The sequence below is a fragment of the Notamacropus eugenii genome, chromosome 3, assembly GCF_028372415.1.
Source record: "Notamacropus eugenii isolate mMacEug1 chromosome 3, mMacEug1.pri_v2, whole genome shotgun sequence".
Classification (NCBI taxonomy): Eukaryota; Metazoa; Chordata; class Mammalia; order Diprotodontia; family Macropodidae; genus Notamacropus; species Notamacropus eugenii.
This window is the reverse complement of record NC_092874.1, coordinates 481,529,588-481,549,911: the sequence shown is the minus strand read 5'-3', so window position 1 is coordinate 481,549,911 and position 20,324 is coordinate 481,529,588. Positions and strand designations below refer to the sequence as shown.

The following is a 20,324-nucleotide window of genomic DNA, read 5'->3' as shown; positions in this document are numbered from 1 at the left end:
GGTGATTGCCCTCACCTCCATCGACTGCTTCCCTGCCTGGACCACTCCCTCCTAAGGGGGCCCCGGCTATACTTTATACCATTCACTAATCAACTTGGCAGAGTTTTTCTCCTCTCCCTGCCCCAGACTTGCCCTTTCCAGTCCCCCTTTATGTTCGGTCTTCTTCTATTTAAATGCAAGCTATTTTCTGTGCATTGATGCAACCATTTTGGAATTTGGCAAATAAAGTCCCTAAAATGTCCATACCCTTTGACCCAGAGGTTTTGATAAGAAGAGAGTCTCTGCCTACACTAAAATATTGATAATAGCACTTTTTGTGATGGCAAAGAATTGGAAACAAATTAGATGTTCATCAGCCAGAGAATGGCTAATGAACGGAATAGAATGGTCCTGGAATGTAAGAAATGATGAATGTGGTGAATTTAGAGAAGCCTGGGAAGACTTACATGAACTGATGCAGAGGGATGCAAACAGAGTCAAGAAAACAAGTTACACAGTAACTGCAAATATGCCAATGGAAGGATGACCACACACACACGCACACACACACGCACACACACACACACAAAATCAATCATCAATCAAAATGCTATATGGTGAAATCATAAAAAACAAGAGCACCTCCATGAAGAGCTTTGAAAGGATATCCCAAACTCACCCTTTTGTGGAGGTGAGAGGTCATCAGGTGTTGCACATGGCACATGCATTTGTATTTTTTCAATGGATCAATGGATCAATCAATTATGCTAATTTATTTTTCTCCTTTTCCTTTTCATCTTAAAAAGTACTATTTTCTATATGGGACTGCTCTCTAAAATGAGAAAGGGGAGGGATACTGAGGGACACCGGGATGATGCAGAAAGAAAGACATCAATAAAACTTTATTTTTGGTAATAGTAATGGGAAGCACCTTGATGGCAGGGAATATCATGCTTAATTGTATTTGTATCACCATTACTAAGCACCTGGCCCCTAATGAGTGCTTAATAAATTATCTATCTACTTGAGACTGAGCATGGGGTTGTGGTACTAAGCTGGGTCCTAGTGCCTCTCTTGAGCATAAGCAGTATCAGGAGAAAAGGACTGAAGAGGATCTATAGGATCAGGTTTGATCTCATGCGCACAACAGGTCTGAGTGGTGGATTTTGGCTGAGCACTTAGTTCTGTGTGAAGAAGGATATACCACCATGGTGACATCATCACAGTGTGACATAGTCAGGTACACTTGATATTAAGAGCAGTCTGGCACCTACTTTATTTACCCCAACCCACCTATCCCTAGGAGGAAGATTACCCTCGGTCTTCTTCCCTCAGACTCTTGACTCACAGTTGTTCACAAGCCTGGTGAGAGTTAAATCTATACAAGTATCTGTAGCACCCGCACTGGGAATCTCTTGGTACCTGCCTCTTTTAAATTTCCATAGCTAGATTCTATCAGAGAAATTAGAAATTGATTCTTTGAAACTTTCAGATGGAAAATTCAGGATAATTAGCCCATATTTAAAAGATTTTCATTTCTACCAAAATCCGACAGAGAAGGGAAGTTGGGTAGTCACAAAAACCCAGCCTTGCAAGCATCAGCTAGGCCTTGTGTTGTTCTCACTGAGCTCCTTCTGGGGAGACCTGGGTGGCTGCTTGGGCTTCCTTATCATCCCTGGTGCCAGTGGCTGGCTGACTTTTCAGCTGTTTTTACTGGCAGGAACAAATGAACTCTTAAAATACAAAGAACCCTTTTTGGTCTCCAAAGGAAATGTGCAAAGAAGGCAATGAAAAGGAGAATAAGTCATTTCTAAATTGAACATTGTGTTTTATGATGCCTTATAGCAATAAAACAAGTCACACAGCCCTTAAGTCCTCCCAGATGAGACGACAGCTTGGTTCTCAGGTCCTAACGGTGATGGGAAGGGCATTGGCACTTGGCCCTATCTAAGAACCAGACTATTGGCTCATAGGATTCCAGATTTAGAGGTGGAAGGGACTTCAGAGCCCATCGAGTCCAATGTCCTTGTTTTACAGATGAAGAAACTGAGGTACAGAGAAGAGTAATGACTTGCCAAGGGTTATATAGCTAGGGAGTGTCTGAAATGGAATTTGACCTTGGATCTTTCTGACTCCAAGTCTCATACATGGCCCATTTGCCTCAACTGTCACATTGAACTATGATTAGTATCATCATTAAAATAAAGTAGGCTGACATTCTTTGTGAGTATTGAAAAGACAAAGTTGATCGGAAGTGGATATTTATAAATCAAAGATCAGTTCTTGTTTGCTTGGAACTGCTCCTCTTTAGTGGGACTGTATACCCTTCAGTCAGCATATTTGCAAGCCCAAATGGCCCACACTGATTTGGATCCAAGCCAGGGCCGGTAGCAACCAAGGAATAGGAACATTTGGAATTTCATTTGCCTCCTTAAAGCATCCTTCAGAAATTTAGGGAATAGCTGCTCAAATCTGCTTGGGATTTTGCAAAGCTGGACGTAAGGGAAGACATGGTTGGCAGTGGCTTTCTATTGGGCCACACTAAGCTTACTGTGAGCAAGAGGGAGATTTCTGTCAAAATAATGATGATATAAATTAACCTTATTTGTCAAAAGCCTTCATTGACTTGTTTCTAGGTTTTCAGCCACTAGGAGCCTGATAGATTCTGAAAGCTTAGATTTGTTGTTTCTACCTGCTAAAGGAGCATAAATACAGCCAGTGCTCTAGGCCAAAGCCTCAGCAACCCTACCCTAGTTATGACCGTATTCGGTTTAAGTAAGATCATCTTGCAAAATGGCACAAGACCAAGGGTTTTCTGCTTGGTGCCACCAAGGATTGAGAGGCCTTCAAGGAAGGGCCAAGGTCTCTTCTTTGTCCCTATGCTCTCTTAATGTTCAGCAATTCCTTGAACAAGGAAAAACAATTCCACACATTGGATGATTCTAGGCTGGCTGAAATACTGTGCAGAAAGAGAACCCCTTTTTTTCCCAGGCATCACAAATAGAAGAACAATCAACAAGGAACAGAGCCTTCTGGTATCTCCGAAAAATGGGGCAAAGTTTGCCTGTGGCTATCCCTGAAAAGAGCCTCTTGTCTCCTCCTGCTGTCAATGGGCCTCCTCCCATGCAGAGCAGGTGGAGGGCAGCCCTGGAGAGCCCCTGTCCATTCATGGGGGTGTCCATCAGCTGCCTCCAGATGTTTCTCCATCTGTGAAATCAATGAACCAGGCTGTCGGGGTCAATCCCTCTGAACTAGCTTCTCCACCTGACTCCCCGGGTCACTTTGTCAATTAGTAAAAAGATCCACCAACAATCCTCATCCATCCCCAACAACTCTAACACCACCAGCACACTTGACTTTGACCCAAACCACTCTGGCCTGACCATTCATGTCACTTTGCCATATTCCATGATGCTTATGATGGTGTTGATAAGGAAAGGGTCTAGACCTCTGGTTCATTGAGATTGGGAACTCCCAGTTGAGGGAACTCCCTCCACCAGAGCAGATCAGAACCACCTATAACTTCTAGTCTCAGAGAATTTCTTAGAGCACTGACAATGTTAGTGACAGCAATGATAATTTAGTGCTTTAAATCGCCAACAAGCATTTACTAAGTCATTGCCCACATGGACCTGGCACTGCCCTACACACTGGGCTTCCCAAAGAAAGGCAAAAAATATAATCCCTGCCTGACCTCAAGGGGCAGACAATGTGCAAACAAGTAGGTACGAAAAAGATCAAAGTCCAATAAATTAAAGATATGCTCAGAGGGAAGTTATTGAGTTAATTGAGATCAGAAAATGCTTCTTGGAAGAAAGTAGGGTAGGATTCTAGCTGAGACTAGACGGAAGCCAAGGAGGAGTGGAGGGTGAGGGGGGGAATTCCAGAAAACAAAAGAATATTTACAAAATTCTGTACTCCCCATGGTTAGAAAGTAGAATTCTATTTTTTTCCAGATCAATAACCAATGAATGAAGGTTAGGTATGAGGTTGTGTGCCCAATGCTGGGGTTATAAGCACAAATCAACAAACAACGAAAAGAACAAAAGTCCCTGTCTTCAAGGAGGTCCTGTTCTAGAAGATGGAAAAAGTAAGTAGCCAGACAGTCAGACGCTGGCGGAGCTGGGGCTCAGACCCACGTCCTCTGACATCCAACCAGGTGCTGTTTCCACTGAAGAAGAAGAGCAAGGCTAGGGACGAGGCACACTCACTCTTTCCCAGCTAGGAAACCACGAAATTATGAGGAGCCCAGTTTCTCCCGTGCTATAATCTTACATGGAATTCACCACAATGCTGAGGCAGGAAACACGGCAAGTCAAGGGTATACCCTGACTCGTTTCTGGACCCTGGTGAGATGAGTGGCATGTGGTCAACCTGGAAACTCAAGCCGGAACCCCTTGATGGGAGACCTTCAATGCTCACCTAAAGAGGCCAAGCGGAGCCACTGGATGTTACAGAGGTATATGACACGGTTTCTTCTTTGTTGTAGGGACATCAGTCTGGAGGCTGTTCAAAGGACAGACTGGAGAGGGCAGAGGCTACAGATATTCCCTGGTACTCCCAGATGTCAAGGCTTTAGCATGGCTCATCTTCCAGAAACACTTAAAGGGAGTCTTTGACCAAGGGCTCGTATAGTAATTTATTCCACAAATGCACATAAATGTATGTGTTTATACATTTGTGTAGATGCGTGTGTATATATTCTTACATCTACGTGTACATACACACACACACACACACACACACACACACACACACACACACTTGTATATAAAGGACTGCCCCTGAGATTTCATTGATAGAGGGAATTCCTAGGCATGGAAACTCCCTCCACCAAGACATACTGACATCTAATCGGTTACCTCTGTTCTTAGGATGGAGCACTGAGATGTTAGTGACTTGCCCAGGATCACAAAGCCAGGCTGGGTCTGAGGTGGACCCCAGATCTTCCTGGCTTTAAAGTCAGCTCTCTGCCTCCAACACCAGACTTTCCAGATGTAAATACAAATATTCAATATTGAATATTCATCAAAATGAATAACACTATGGATATGGAATTAGAAAGAGGGGGAATCCTATATACACATATTTGTATAGAATTATATATATATGGTTGTATATAATTATACATATATAAGTACATGTGTGTATACACACATACATGTATGTCATGTTTGTGCGCACACACATATGTCAGCACCTAGGCTCAGGCTGTCCATGCACTAAGAGAGATGGGGGACAAGAAAAAGAGAAAGAAAAAGAGACAGAAGGAACCTCGTCTACATTCTCATAGAGCTCGGTAAGAAGAAGAAAACCATAGAGAGAGTGGATCCAATTTAACTTTAGATTTCTGGCCTTTGCTCACTACTGTCCCAATCTTAAGGTTATTGAAATGTGGGGTTTTTTTCAGCTTCACAGACCATAACTGATTTTCCACTGGATGCCATGGTCATTACTAAGCTGCCTGACAAGTTCTAACAGAGGCCAATCATTTGTTTTCTATCAGTTCAACCAAACAATTGTACTTAACATGATCCAACTCCAACAGGCTTTGAAAGTCCGTCCTGTGCACATGGGCTTGAAGATGCACATTCATTTAAACCACAGTGAAGCAGCTTTTTATTAGAAATAATGTTAGTTTTCTTTCTGGAAATATTTTTGTTTTGTTCCTTAGAAATCTAGGTTAAAAAAATGCTAAGATATTAAATTTAGAATATCTAGACTTCTCTGTGGACACTTTCACAGTGGAATGGAAGCTGCTTGAAGGCCAGAATGTCCTTTGCATCTTTTTAGCCTCCGCACACAGCATACCCGAGGTGCTTAATAATTGCTCAGTGGATTAGGTTAGATTAAAAAATACCCCATTAGTAAACTTCACCAGTGAGTAGATGTCTTTCTCATCATTTTCATTCAAGTCAACAAGCATTTCCTATGTGCCAGATACTAAACTAATTCACTTTTTCTCCCTCTTCTTGGGGTTATTGAGATTCTTTCTCTAGTAGAAAAAAAAACCCATAAAACTCACAAATGTCTCTCACTTTAGTGATGTCATGAAGGACAAGAATAACTCTGGAAAGTCAGACCTCTTCAAGCTATCTGTAAAGTGGAGACAATGCATGCCGGATCGATTAGGGTCCTCCCACCTCGAAGTCCCCAGAATGAATGGTTCTAAGATTTCTCCACATTAGCCAATGGCACAGGGATGAATACAGTTTTTAAAGATTGAGTTTCTTGTAGAAATAATTCCCCCAAACATTAAAGACTGGAAACACTCAGTATGCATTCAAAGATGCCCAGTGCCTTATCCTTGTCTAGGATGCATGTTTGACTTTTTTTAAATGAGAATTTCATTATGTATTGGGAAATTCTGAAGCAAGCTTTCAAAGGATGTGATGACTTCACCCAACAGCTATTTTTCATTGAAACAAATTAAAGAAAAATGGATTCAGTTATATGACATCGTAGCATTCAGGTTTGATTTAAAAAATGCTTCTCTTGGCACCTCCGCCCTTCTTCCTGTGCCAATGTCAAACAAACACCAAGCTGAACCACTGCAAATGAAATGTTGGAGCATAAACATTGGGGGAAACACTCAAGGTGGACCAGAAGTAGTTCGATGACTTTCCTCCAAGCCTTCATATGTGATGAAGAATCTGCACGATATAACCAAATTGTTTTCCTGGTACACAGATGTTATACTATCTATAACACTCAGGAACATATACATACGGAGTTTGGGAATCATCTGCCATTTGAGGCTTTGGAAAACCCTTGAATTAGAGCCCAGACACCTTGGCCTTTCTGAAGACAAAGATGACCCAACCCTAACTAGGGAAGCCTCATTTCCCATGAGGCCCCCTCCTAATACATAATCTTAGCTAGCCACTGGCCAGACCATCTCTGTCTCAGCTTACACTAACACATCCAGTTAGCATCGCATCACACACACACACACACACACACACACACACACACACACACTGCTCCAATCCACTGATTTATCAAGGACTAGCTCAAGTGTAACCTCCTCCATGAAACCTGTGACCACTGGATTCCAGTCACATTCATCCCTGTCTCCTCTGCACCATGACAAAATGTAGCAGATTCATACTGTTTCTTTTCTCGTATCACTGCTGAGACAATGAAGTGGTGCAATAGATACAGTGCTGGGTTCAGAATCCAGCCTCAGACACTTACTTCCCAGTGGTACAAACCTGGGCAAGTCACTTAACACCTTTCTGTCTGTTTCCCTTTCTGTAAAATGGGGAAAATAGTACCTGTTTCCCAAGGTTGCTGTAAGAATTGTATGGTATACCATGTAAGGTATTCTGCAACCTTAAAGTACAGTGCAAATACTAGTTACTATTATTTATTATTATTATATTCAGACTCTTAGAAGTCCTTTAGTCCAAATCGTACCCCAAAAGAACCCCATCTACCAAATACTTGGCCAGTGGCCCTGTAGGTCCTGCCTAACCGCCTCCAAGTGAGGAGGAACCCACCACTTCCCATGGCAGCTCATCCCACTTCACTTGCTAGAAAGTTTGTCTTCATATCTAGCCTAAACGGGAGTCGTTAAAACTCTGCAGCATGCCTAGTTCTGCCTTCTGAGGCAGAACCATCTAAGTGCTCCTTCATGTGTCCACCCTTCAAATGCTTGGAGCCAGCTCTGCTGAGATGTCCCCCACCCCAAGGCTCCCCTTCTCCAGACTGAACACCTCCTACACTAAGAACAGGGGTGGGGGGCTTCTTCCCACGAGTGACCCTGGTCTCAAAGCTCTCCACTCATCAACATTCTTTCCTAACAAAGCCCAACATGTCAGGTGTGGATCAACCAAGACAGAGAACAGTAGCACGGACCATCCCCTTGTCAGTTAGGTGGAGCCACGGGGCACAGAGCATTGGACTCTGAGTCAAGAACACCAGCCTCGGACACTCACTAGCTAGGTGACTGGCAAGTTACTTCCCTCCATCAGTTCCAATATCCTCATCTGTATAAGAGGGATAACGAAAGCACCTACCTCCCAGGCTTGGAGGATCAAATGAGACAATAACTGTACAGTGCTCTGCAGACCTTAGAGTGTTATTATTCAATTATGTCTAAAATTTTATTCATGTGTGTGTACACACACACACACACACACACACACACACACACACATGCTTGCGAATCTTAAGAAACTTTGCAATGTGGTTATTATTTTACGTTAGCTCTTCCTTCCCAGGATCTTGGCCCTGTCTAACCCCCTACCCCGTCCATTGCTGCTTAAGCTCACATTAACTGTCAAGTCTGTCACTATGGCTTCCTATATTAAGGAATTTTGTAGTGGACAAAAATTCATGGACATCTTCATAATCCTTCCCCCCAGACTCATTTTCCAATGTCTACTCCAAGGGCTGCCAATTACCAAGGTCATTAGGTTCCTAGGTCTGGACCTTGAAGAGGCTGTAGAAACCATACAGAACAACCTCTGTGTTCTATGGGTTAGGACACTGAGGCCCAGGGGGTTTAAGAGACTCACACCCGGAAGAACTAGGTGACCAGACAGGATTTGAACGGGCTCCTCTGAATTCACAAGCCTACCCCTTTACATCTGGTGCTGCTCATGAAGACTGATGGCCATTTGGTGAATCATCGAAGGACAACATGAAAAGCAGCTGATCATCAGTCCAGAGTAAGAAGAGCTCTTAGAAGCCATCAAGACCAACTTTACAAATAAAGAAAGTGAGGCCAGAGAGCTGAGTGAACTGACGAGGGTGACACAGATAGCACATATCATAAGTGAAGATTTGAACCCAGGTTGTCTGATTCCAGAGCCAGGGCGCTCTTCATCAAAGCAAAACAACGTGGATGATTTCAACACTGTGCAGTTTATGGGTTTCCGACCATAAAATTATTGGCAATGGGATTTTCTGAACCTTGTTTGAATGCTCTCTACCCCCCAGTAGCACCGAGGATGGAGAGAGTCCATAATCAGAAGGATCCGGAATCAGCTGCCAGAATCCACATGGAAGCTACAGGCCTGCTCAGCGCCAGCACCAGCACTGGGGGCTTGGAAGCGTTTCCACTCAAGAAGATCCAACATGAGCATCTTTTCCTCTTTTCCCCCCAAAGAGAAGGCCCAATCCCTATCTCAGAACAATGCAGAGCCTGGGGCTCTTGACTTGAAGTTGCGGTCCAGCTTGGAGCTGGCTCACCCAGAGGGTTCCAAGGAGGCCTCCACCCAACCCACCAGGAGGACCTTGCCTTCTCTAATCCCAAGGACTCGCTTCCTTTCACAGATTAAGCTCTTTATGTCATTAACTAAATTTAAATCATGCCTGAAGACTTACTTTTTTGGCAGTTCAGCCCCATATCCTGTTTGGTTTAATTTTTCAAATTCTTTTGTAAAGCGCTCCAAGATGTTTGCATGAAAATCCCTCAACAAATGGGAGGCTCTCGTGTACACGCGCGCATGCGCGCACACACACACATACACACACACACATATACACACACAAACCTGCATCTACAGGAAGAACAAACTACAGCACTTGGGGGTAAACATGAGAAAACAAGTCTGCTGAGAGCAGTTCCTAGCCATCCATTTCCTGGATGCCACACGGCATGGAACACTCCCTTTGGTAGAAGCCTCCACCAAGTTCTCCAAATGGATGGGGGTGGGGATAGTGAGGATGGGGTGAAGACTGGAATCCCTTAGAAACGCCATGAGCGCTCGCTTCAACACAGTCAGGATTTTCAAATAAAACAGACATCCTGGCAGCAGAAAACTCCCTGGTGTTTCAGCTTTTATCAAGAAAATAGCCCTCAGATACCCGAGCTGGGTTACATAAGCACAATTTCCTTATTGCTAGCAGCTGGTCACTGGGCCCCACATTGCACAATGGGCCAGGTGCTCTTCAAGAGAGGTCTCTAGCTCCATGCAGCATCTAAGAAGATGGGCCCCTTCCAGGGTGGTCACCCTTGGGTCCAAATAGATCCAGATTATCTCTCATGGGCCCCTGACTAACGTGTGCCTCTAGGAGGGGAGGGGGATTAAAACAAGAGAGAACAGTATCTGCCATTTTGATTTGTTTGATGAGTTCATTGTGAGTTTAGTGGTCAGTTGGAAAGCATTCTTCCCTCTCCTTGGAGGAGAGGTGGTGGCCTACAGGTGAGGAATGGGGCATAAGAGTCATGTGTTGATTTGTTTTGATCACTTATATTGATTCGCTGTGAGGAAAGGTGTGACTTTTGGAGAGTGTAGTGATGGGGAATCACTGGAAAATGAGAAAGCTTACAGCATGAGATAGTGGATCAAGTTTTCAATTTACAGTAAAACAGAACTAGCTTCAACTTCCACTTTTGACAACAGCCACTTGCCCCTGAACAAGTCACGGCTCTGGGACTTGTTGCCTCTGTTTCTTCTTCCATAAAATAAGGGGGTTGCCTTCCACAGCCTCATAAATCCCTTCAAGCTCGAAGTCTGTGATGCTAATATTGGGCTCTTTTAAGAGTGTCCATCAAGCCTTTATTGATCTAAAGCCTCAGGTCTAAAGACCTGGGTTCAGATCCAGCCCTGCCACTTTCACATTCTGTGGCCCTGAGGGGACACAGCTATTTCGTGTGAAAGAGAAATCCCCCAAACACCAGCTAGGTGATGTCAGCTTCTCACAATTTCTCTGAGCCTCAGTTTTGATCTTCTGTCAAATGGGTATTTGATCCACTAAGCATTTTCTAAGTGCCTCCAATATGCCAGAGGCACTCGATAATAAGATTCATTGGGGCTGCCCACACTACATTGTTTGGGGCAATAACATTAGGGAGGGGAAATGGGCTATGAAAAGGTTTAAGGAAATTTGTGAATCCTTTTGCAAAGCACATTATTTCCCTATAATTTCCCTACTCTATATAACTTGATTTTCACAAACCAGGTTTTCTTACAGGAAAAACAGAATTTGAAAAATAGAGGTGGAGACAATGAATACCACGGCAGCATCGATAGAGGGAAGGCCAAAGGCCGCCATCTGTATTGCAGGTGCAGGGACATGTCAGTGTATCTTGGGCTCATCTTCTTCGAATCCCCTTCCTTCCAGGGATGTTGGCAGAGGCACACCACCATTTCCCAAGGTTGCAAATCCCACAATGGATACAGAGGCACATGTTGGGCAAAAGGCAGCTGCAGTTTCTAACAAACATTTCTTAACTTGTTTTCATCCATAAGCAGCCTCTACAGATGAATGAATGGCCAACATCCACATGATGAGAAATTAATGAATCCTGAATTTCAACAAAGAGCAAAACAGCTATGAGCTTGACATCAGGAACATTAAGATTCATATCCCACTTTTGACACTTACTAGCTCTGTGACCATGGGCAATTCACTTACTCGCTGAGCCTCAGTTTCTTAATATGGAATAGAAGAAATGAGGGCTGGATTTATGATTTATGTTAACTATAATATTATCATTGGGATACAGAACTTCCAAGAAAGACAACTTTCTCTTTTAGTACCTTCTCTGAAATTTAACAGGAAATTGTCTAGATTCCTGAGTGGTTAGGTGACTGGCTTAAGGTCACACAGACAGTATGTTTCAGAACAGAATGTGAACCCGGGTCTTTCTGGCTTCAAGGTCAGCTCCTTATTGCTGTCTCTGAAAATGGGCTAAATGTAAAAGTCTGTAAATCTATGAAATGGAGATGATAAGAGTTAAGGGCAAATGAGATCATGTGGATAATCAGCTAATGGAACACTACAAATGATCAATTAGCAATATAACTGTCAAACTCAATCAAATGAATCAGTTAAGTCAATTAGCAAATGCAGGAGTCCTGCCTGTGGTTTGTTTGTTTGTTTGTTTTCCCTGAAGGGCCACTTTTGGTGAAGAATGATCAAGCATACAATGTTTGAAGCCCTATCTCTATTCCTAATGTCGAGTCCACAAACTTTGTTGTTACTGTTTTGATAACTGTATTTCAGTATGATCGATTCCTTTTTAAATCTTTTATATTTCACTTTTTATATTTACCATTGCTCTACAAAGGGACTTCATCAGTATGCTACCCATGGGGTCCATGGTACGAAGATTGGTTAGAACCCTGTTTGAAGATAGAAAATAACAAAGAAAAGATATTCCCCAAATATCTCATAGGTCAGCAAGCAGCTGAAATGTGTAAGTAAAGGTTTCAAAGAATCGACAAATCTGAATTCCCTTGTTCTCCAAAACTGATTTCACACACGATGCTTCAGCAGCAGAGGAAGGCTAAAAACATTGCCTCAGGCCAAAATCGTGAGGGAGCCAGGGGGCGCAGTGAGGACAGTGCTGGGGTACTGAATTCAAATCCTGCCTCATATCCTTAGTAAATGGGTGACCCTGGACAAGTCACTTAACCTCTGGCTTGGCTTCCTGGTCTGTCAAATATACTAGCAACTCCTTCACACAGGTGTCTTGAGGATCAAATGAGATAGCACAAGGAAAGAGCTTTGAAAATCGTAAATGTGCTATAGAAACCTTAGCTCTTCTTGTTATCAAAATGAAAAGCTACCGGCTGGTGAGGTACTGCCTGATGGGGGCTGAAGTTAGCAGGCCCCAGAACTGTCTCGTTCTCCGGGACACCTTGAAACGAATGCCCTGTCATGTCACATTCTAGGGGTGGGGGCTGGGCCATCCCCAAAGGGTCCCTAAACAAAAGAGGGGAAAACTTTCACTGAAAGAAAAACCATTGTGTGGTTATCACCCATCAGCCGCATTCAGTTCAGCATTGCCAGTTTATTGTGTTCAACTAATCAAGGCCAGGGGGAAGGTTAGTTAAAGGAGCCCCCCCTGGAGGCAGAGGTCAATCCTAGGCTAACACTTTTCTCTGTTGCAAGAGATGGACTCTAGCTCTCAGAACCGCAGAGAGGCCTAGGGGCCAAGGACTTGGGTCCAAATCCAGCTCTAACCCTTAGCGCTCGTCTAGTCCCTGTTTCCCCATGATGCTGGACTCAGTAGCCCTGAGGTCCTCCTAGCTCTCCATCTGTGCTCTTGAGACCTCGAAGCCATAGAAAGAGTGGCTTTTTGTAAAGGGGCTTCTCTGGCTTAATCTCCGAGCACCAGAGAGACAAGGGGCTGTGTGATTATCCAGGAAACGAGGTTCCAACATGGAGTCGATCCAGAGACTTGGGGAACAGATGGGTTTTCCTTCTTCCCGGGAGCTTGTTGGGCCGAGCCGGCTGTTGGAAACTGCCTGTCCCCCTTCCCTTCACCACAGGGGCCCAGACGCTCTCAGCCAGCCCGTGCTGCCGACAAACTGCTTGGTGGAATTCGTTAGCTTAGAGAGGGAATGGTCAATTCTGCCAGATCTTTCCTTGGCCCCACCCTTCAGGTGAGGATCCCCGAGAATCCTGGCCGAAGGGTGCCCATCCCTGCCACCGAGATGGGGTGGACCTGAGCCTCGTTCAAGGTCAAGAGGTTTGGCTCTGACTCGAAGTATGTGTTCCCCAAAAGCACAGGAATGAGTGAAACAGCTTGGTAAAAAGAGGGCTTATGAGAAAAACGGGGACGAGGCATGACCTCAAAAACTTCAGCAGGGACATATTAAAAAAAAAGAAAGGTAAGAACCCATTGAGAATGGCAATCACCTACAAAGGCACAAAATGGTGCGGTGTGCACAACAATGGCTACAACTTGTGACCTTGTCCTTGTGGTCCAGAGTGGTGACACCATCAATACAGGGAAATCCAGGTAAGGAAACACACTCCACTGATGCAGGGGAGAACTAGGGAGAGGTGTGGAAAGGGGGTTGGCTCTAGAAGCAGTGACCCTGGGAAAGTCCTTCATTTCTCAGTTTCCCCATCTGTAAAAGGAGCAGTTTGGACCAGCTAGAGCTAGGGTCCTAGGAATCTCTCTAGGCCTCAGTTTCCCCATCTGTAAAAGGAGCAGTCTGAACTATCTGACCTCTCAGGTCCCTCCCAGTTCTAGAGTTAGAGCCCTAAGAACCTCTTGGAGCCTCAGTTTCCTCATCTGTGAAATGATGAGATTGCCCTGGAATCGTGTTATTAGATGACCACGAAGGTTCCTTCTGGCTTCAAATCTATAATCCTATGATCTGTAACTAGTCTGCAGCTTACAGCCTCAGAGAGTGACCTGCCTAGGTTTATGCAGCCAGTCTACAACCTGGAAGATAGGTACCACTGTTATTCCCATTTTGCAGATGAGGAAACTGAGACTGAGAGAGGCTAAGTCACTTGTCCATGGAGCTGACCTTGGATCTTCCTGTGGGTGTGGCCCACCCTCCACATACTCATCCCTGTTGCCTCCCCCCCCAACATGCACATGGAGGAATGCAATAGAACACTGCCACCTTCTCAATCTTTGCTCCTTCTCCCTGGAATGCCCTCTGCTCTTCCAGCTACCCCAGACCTCTCCACTCCCCACTGCCCACCCACCAGCCAATGGTGATCCCCATCTCCTCTCAGCTGCTAGAGCCTTCATGGTGCACAGGACCAGAGACTTTAGAGGCTGTCAGGCCCAATTCCCTCATTTTACAGATGAAGAAACTGAGGCAGGGGGAGGTTGAGTCACACAGCTGGTGTCTGAGGCCTTCCTGTCCCTGGGGCCAGCACTGTGCCACGTTGCGTCGTGCATCATTATTGGGTTTTTTGGTTATTATTATTCATTGTTAGTATTATTATTGTACATGCTGCCTGCTCTCTCTCCTTATCATGCGCTGGTCCTTCATTTCTCATTCCTAAGGGTGCAATATTATCTCATTGGACCTTCATAAAAACCCTGGAAGATAGGTGCTATTGTTCCCATTCTACAGATGAAGAAACTAAGGCTGACAGAGTTAAGTCATTTGCCCAGGGACACATAGCCTGTATGAGGCAGCATTCAAACTCAGGTCTCCCCACCTCCAAGTCTAGCGCTCTACCCACCATGCCACCTACCTGGCGGGAGACAAGATGGATTAAAAAGATCACAATGCCAGCTTGTGAGTGGCCAGGAAGAGGGTGCCCAGGCACCCTGGCTATGTGCAGAGGAGGGAGGGACCTCTGAAAGGTTAAGTGTGAGAGAAGGAAGACCCCAGTGGAAAGTCAGAACTTGTCTCGGGCCTCAAAGACTGACAGGCTGCATGGCAGAGCCCACCTAGAAAGACCTGGGTTCAAATCCTATTTCTGAAAGAGAATAATTCCTTGACCCTAGGCTTAACTTCTGGGTGTTCTAGATCAGAGAGGTCAGACTCCTCCAAGGGACCCACAAACCTCCTAAGTGAGTCTCAAACAAGATTAAAATATAATTGGGAAATGTTTACCAAAACAAATAAAACAGAACAGATAATGTGAGTTTGTGGCTTTCTAAGTCAATATGCAGTCTGCAGAGGTCTATTTCCATCTGAGTTCGATACCATGCTCTGGAGAACACTCAAAGATACAATGCAGAGAAGGTGCTGGCCTGCATTGGAGGAAGGGAGCTCCCTCACCTGGGAGTGCTATATCGATATCAGTGAAATGCCATTTCCAGTCCCGTATCCCTTTCCCCACAAGGATGAGCAGACTTTAGGTTGTCAGAAGAGGGGAAGGAGCAATGAAATGTCAGGGACGTTAGGAATCGCTGTTCAGAAAGTTTGGGATGTGCTTTTAGAAGGTGTCAGGGTCAGGTGGTCAGTCAGACTTAAGTGGACGGTGTGTCCGGGGATGCCCACGGGAGGCAGGTGGGAGAGGGACTTGAACGTCGAGTTACAGAGTTGGGACTTTAATTCTGTAGACAATGGGGAGTCAGCGCAAATTACTGGGCAGAAGAATGGAATTTCTCTGCTTGAGGACTCTTAGGATGGTCAGGAGACAAGGTGGAGGCAAACCCAATTCAGGAAAGGAGTGGGGATTGAACTCAGGGATCTGGACAGATCTGGAGACTGGTAAAAGGCTTGGTAAAGCATGAAGCCCCAGGAAAGCAAGCATGAGGCTCCTGAAAAGTGAGCGCTGGGCTCCAGGATTGTGGCGTGAGGCTCCAGAGGTGCACGGGCTCCTACTTTCCAAGCATCACTGGCCCTTCTCTCTGCCTCATCACAGCCTTCTCCACTAAGCCCTGTCAGACGCCCATCTGCTTCACCTATGCACAAGGATCTCCCATCCCCACTAGCCCACCCCCTCAATCTTCGTGTCCATAAAAATGCATTTGTTTGAACTTGTTTGCATCTTGTCCATGTGTGTTCTAGGCTGTCTGTTCACTGTGTTTGTTTCAGCTACTCCTCCAGACTGGGCACGGCTCAGTCCTAGCCCCACTTGGATTAGGATGGGGAGGGGGGCGCTGTGGAAGCTGGACACCCCCACAATCCCAGGAGAAATTCAAGCTTATGGGGAGGGTGAGAAGGATTTCTCTGAGCCAGAGGACTCTGGGAGCAAGACTGATATTTCAATTAGCTTTCTGATAGATGAGAATCACAGACACCCAGAACAGAAGGAACCCTAGAGGTCAGGCAGCCAGAGCAGCACCTGAACAAAATTATCTTTAGTAGATTAAATAATAAAATAAGTAATACTAAATAATAAATTTAATAGATTAAACAAGTGTTCTCCAGACTGTGATCTAGGAGAATCAAAGGAGAGAACTAGAGACGTTTTGATGACAGAAGACTGGGGGGAAGAGGCATTTGCATTAGACACTAAGGTTTTTTGTTTTAAGAAAATATGGTCTCAGTGCATGGGGCTGCTGATAAGGAAATACCATTTACCAATGACAACTGATCATCTTCTCTGCAGCTTTAGATTATAAGTACAGAGTTGCTTCCAACAGGAAAAGGTCAAGGGACTTGACCAGGGTCAAGATCAGATCTGTCAGAGGCAGGTCTTGAACCCAAGGTTTTCTGCACTCCAAGGCCATTTCAGTATCCATTAGTTCCACACTGCTGCTCACATGAGAGTTGACATCAAGTATGTGTTGGGCTCTCATGAGGCAGAGCAATCCAACTCACTCTACTGCTCCCCCAACCCCAAAAGGACAGAACCAGGCACAATGAATGGGCCCAGGTGAGCTACCCCTCCCGACTGTAAATCATTTCTCCTATGATGGGCACTTGCCATGGGATATGATGGATTGACCATTTGGGCACATCCCCCAGAACTCAGCTCCAGGATTTGGATACAGAAGGTATTTATTTAAGAAATGTCAGCCAAATGAACAAATGAAATAGTGAACACAGACATCATTTTCATGGAATCACTAAACCTCAGAATGGGAAGAAAGGGTTCCAGTGGCCTTCTTCTGATTTAGCCCACATGCCAGTCATCATCTGCACCAAGTCAGTTTCCAACCTTTCCTTGAAGGTTTCCAGTGAGGAGGGACCCACTGGTTCCTGAGGCATCACATGGCATTTGAGATGGCAAAGCCTTTCCTTCCAGTAATCTGAAATTGGCTTCTATATTTTCCTCAGTCACCTTGAGACAAGCAGAAAAAGTTTGACTTCTTTTCTATGTTACAAACTTTCAAATACTTGAAAGTGGCTACTATGTCTCCCCATCTCCCCCTGCCCTCCAGCCTTTTCTTTCCAGGCTAAACATTCCCTGGTCCTTCTACTATCCTCATGTGGCATAAACTTGAGATCAGCCATCACCCTGTTTGACCACCTGTGACCACTCTCATCCAAGCCCTTTTACAACATATCACTAGAAAGATGGTCTGGCCACCTAAGGCAAGACATCACAATATTAATCCCGCCTAACATTCCACTCACTCTTTTGGCTTCCATTTCACAGCGATTCATAATGAGCCACAAAGCCACCAAAAAAATCTTTCTTTTTAAACAGTAGCTATTAGATAATGGACATATCCCCTCCATCTTGGACTTGTAGAAATCACTTTTGGAAGCATATGTGTGCCTTTATTTTCATCCCTATTAATTTTCTGTTAATTTACATCTCTATTGTAACCTTTCTGCAGGAACTGCAATTTTTTTATTTAAATTTTAAAAAACTCAAAGTTTCTAAACTACCAAAAGGCCAATCAAACTGCAGAAAAATGTCAATGCTCAATACGAAATCGAATCATCTGCTATTTATCCACTTCATCGACTGAATTTCCTCATTGCCAAAAATTCTGTGCACAGTATTCCGTGAAGATTAGTGCATCAATCCTCCACTTAATTACTCCTTCAACCAGCCATTTCAAAGCATTTATTAAGAGCCTACTATGTGCAATTATTCTCTTTCATTACTTGAACTTGACAAGTTAAAATGGGACTTTCATTTATCTTTAAGAAAATAGACTGATTGTTGTATATTTAAAGCTAATAAAGTAGTTTTATCTTACCAGGCAACAAAGAATTCCCTGAAGTACCTACAATATTGGATCTGTCTTACAGGATTCGTTGAATTCTCTAGCATTAGTGGGGGTTTTATTTGAGCTATAAAATGAGCTGGAATACTCACTCTTTACAATCAGTCCATCAGCACAGTCACAAAACAGTTTGCAAGAGTAGACAAAAGAAGCCAATGAAATGAACGGCAGACTAGGTCTTTCCCATCATGGAACCCCACAAGTAATTCACAAGAGAAGTTCCTACTCAAATTGTCTGTCTCCAGAGTGAAATATTTGACAGAAATTTTACTTTTCCTTTGAAAAGAAGCAAAAAGTCAGCAAAATACTTCTCTCTCTCTCTCTCTCTCTCTCTCTTTCTCTCTTTCTCTCTCTGTCTCTCTCTGTCTCTGTCTCTCTCTTTCTCTCTCTCTCTCTCTCTCTCTCTCTCTCTCTCTCTCTCTCTCTCTCTCTCTCTCTCTCTTTTTAATGTGTCTAACATTTTGGGAAATTCTCTTTACAATCCTGGGGAAAGCTGTATTACTTAGGAGAAAAATAGGCTGGATTAAGCCACACCTGGTTGGGGGGGTGGGGAGAGGAAGGAATTTGAGATGTCTGCAGAGCTCATTAGTACCCTGATACCAAATGATTCAAGGATATCATTGGCTTAGATTCAAAGAGTTGTCCTACCAGAGCAAAATGACGACAATCCACAGCTGGATTCTGGAAAAATCCTGCGTGTTTCTTCAGTCCCCAAAGCAACAAATTTGCTCCACAGATTCTGAGATCCCACACCATGTCAGAACCACCCCTGTCAAAGCCAGAGCCAAAGGATACCCCAATGTAGAGTTTTGCTAAATTGTCTGATTAATTTGTCAATTGTCCCAGCACTGGGTCAGATCAGCCAAGAAATTTGGGGAGGTCAGAGTCTAAATTGAGATTCCATTCCCTCTGAGTTAGATTAACATAATCACAGTGTTTTATGAATAGAAAAGACTTGAGAGATCATCTCTCATTTTGCTGATGTGGAAACTGAGAAGATGGTCACTCTACTTAAGAAACTTCAAGTGGTTCACTTTTATCTCTAGGATCAAGTATAAAATCCTGTGCGGCATTTAAAGAGCTTGGCTGCTCATCTTCTTGTTACCCTTCCCGCCTTCTTTACAGACTGTCTCCATCACTCCCCTTCTATCCCCCATACGCTCTCTAGAATCTCACCACAGTGGCTTGCTATGCTCTCCCTCACACGTGATTCTCCATCTCTTGTCTCCATTCCCCCTCCCCCACTGGCTACCTCCATGGTAGGAATGTTCTCCATCTTCACCTTCCTTTTTTAAAATCCCTATATTCCTTCAAGACTCAGTTCAAATGCAACCTTCTACAGGAGCAGAAGCCATTTCCAGCTCCCACAGATGCTAGAGCCTTCTCACTATATCTAATATATGCCGTACATGCCTATTAGCTAGACTCTCAGTATATATATACTGATCATTCCTGTTAACATCTGGGCTGCCTCCAACATAACATAAGCTTCTTGAGGGCAGGGGCTATTTTGTTTTTTATTCATATTCCCTGCTTTTCCCACAGCATCTGGCATATGGTAAGCACTTAATGACTACTTGGTGGTTGATTGATGTTTGGAAAAATCCAAAGTCATTCCAAGGAAGGCCCTAAGAATTCTTCATAAATCACAGAATTTTAGACCTAGAAGGGAGTTTACAGGTCATTAATTCAGGCTTAGTCCTAAGGAAAATATAACGTTACCTGTTGAGAGATTTTCTCTCCTTTGGGGTGGCCATTTGCCCCCATTTTTCTTTTTGCTACGAGGCTAAAGACCACTTCTCTTGCTTGCAAGCATGATTAAATCAGTAAAGAAATGTGCCTTATTCTTCCTTGCCAAGAATGCTCAAATTCAGGCATTGATTGACCCTTTCCCTCTCACTTGAACTTTGCCTGTTGCTCCCCTACTCTCTGATCTCCCTAGACAATGACAAGGAAGGACCCCAAGCCATTTTAAAATTAGTGACCCCAACATATTTCTAGCAAAGGCTTTATCTCCCTTCTAAGACAGACCTACAAAGAAAAATGCCCT

The 20,324-nt window shown here is 44.2% G+C and overlaps 1 protein-coding gene and 1 long non-coding RNA gene across 2 annotated transcripts in view; both read right to left on the bottom strand.

Moving 5' to 3' along the window:
• The window catches only part of SUGCT (succinyl-CoA:glutarate-CoA transferase), a 634,978-nt gene that overhangs the window by 289,476 nt on the left and 325,178 nt on the right, over positions 1-20,324 (bottom strand). The gene's annotated exons all lie outside the window — the stretch shown is intronic.
• Positions 8,572-20,324, bottom strand: part of LOC140497773 (uncharacterized) — a 33,245-nt gene continuing 21,492 nt past the window's right edge. The window contains exon 2 of the long non-coding RNA XR_011964840.1: positions 8,572-19,043. This is a non-coding gene — a long non-coding RNA (uncharacterized lncRNA). The remainder of the gene's footprint in view (positions 19,044-20,324) is intronic.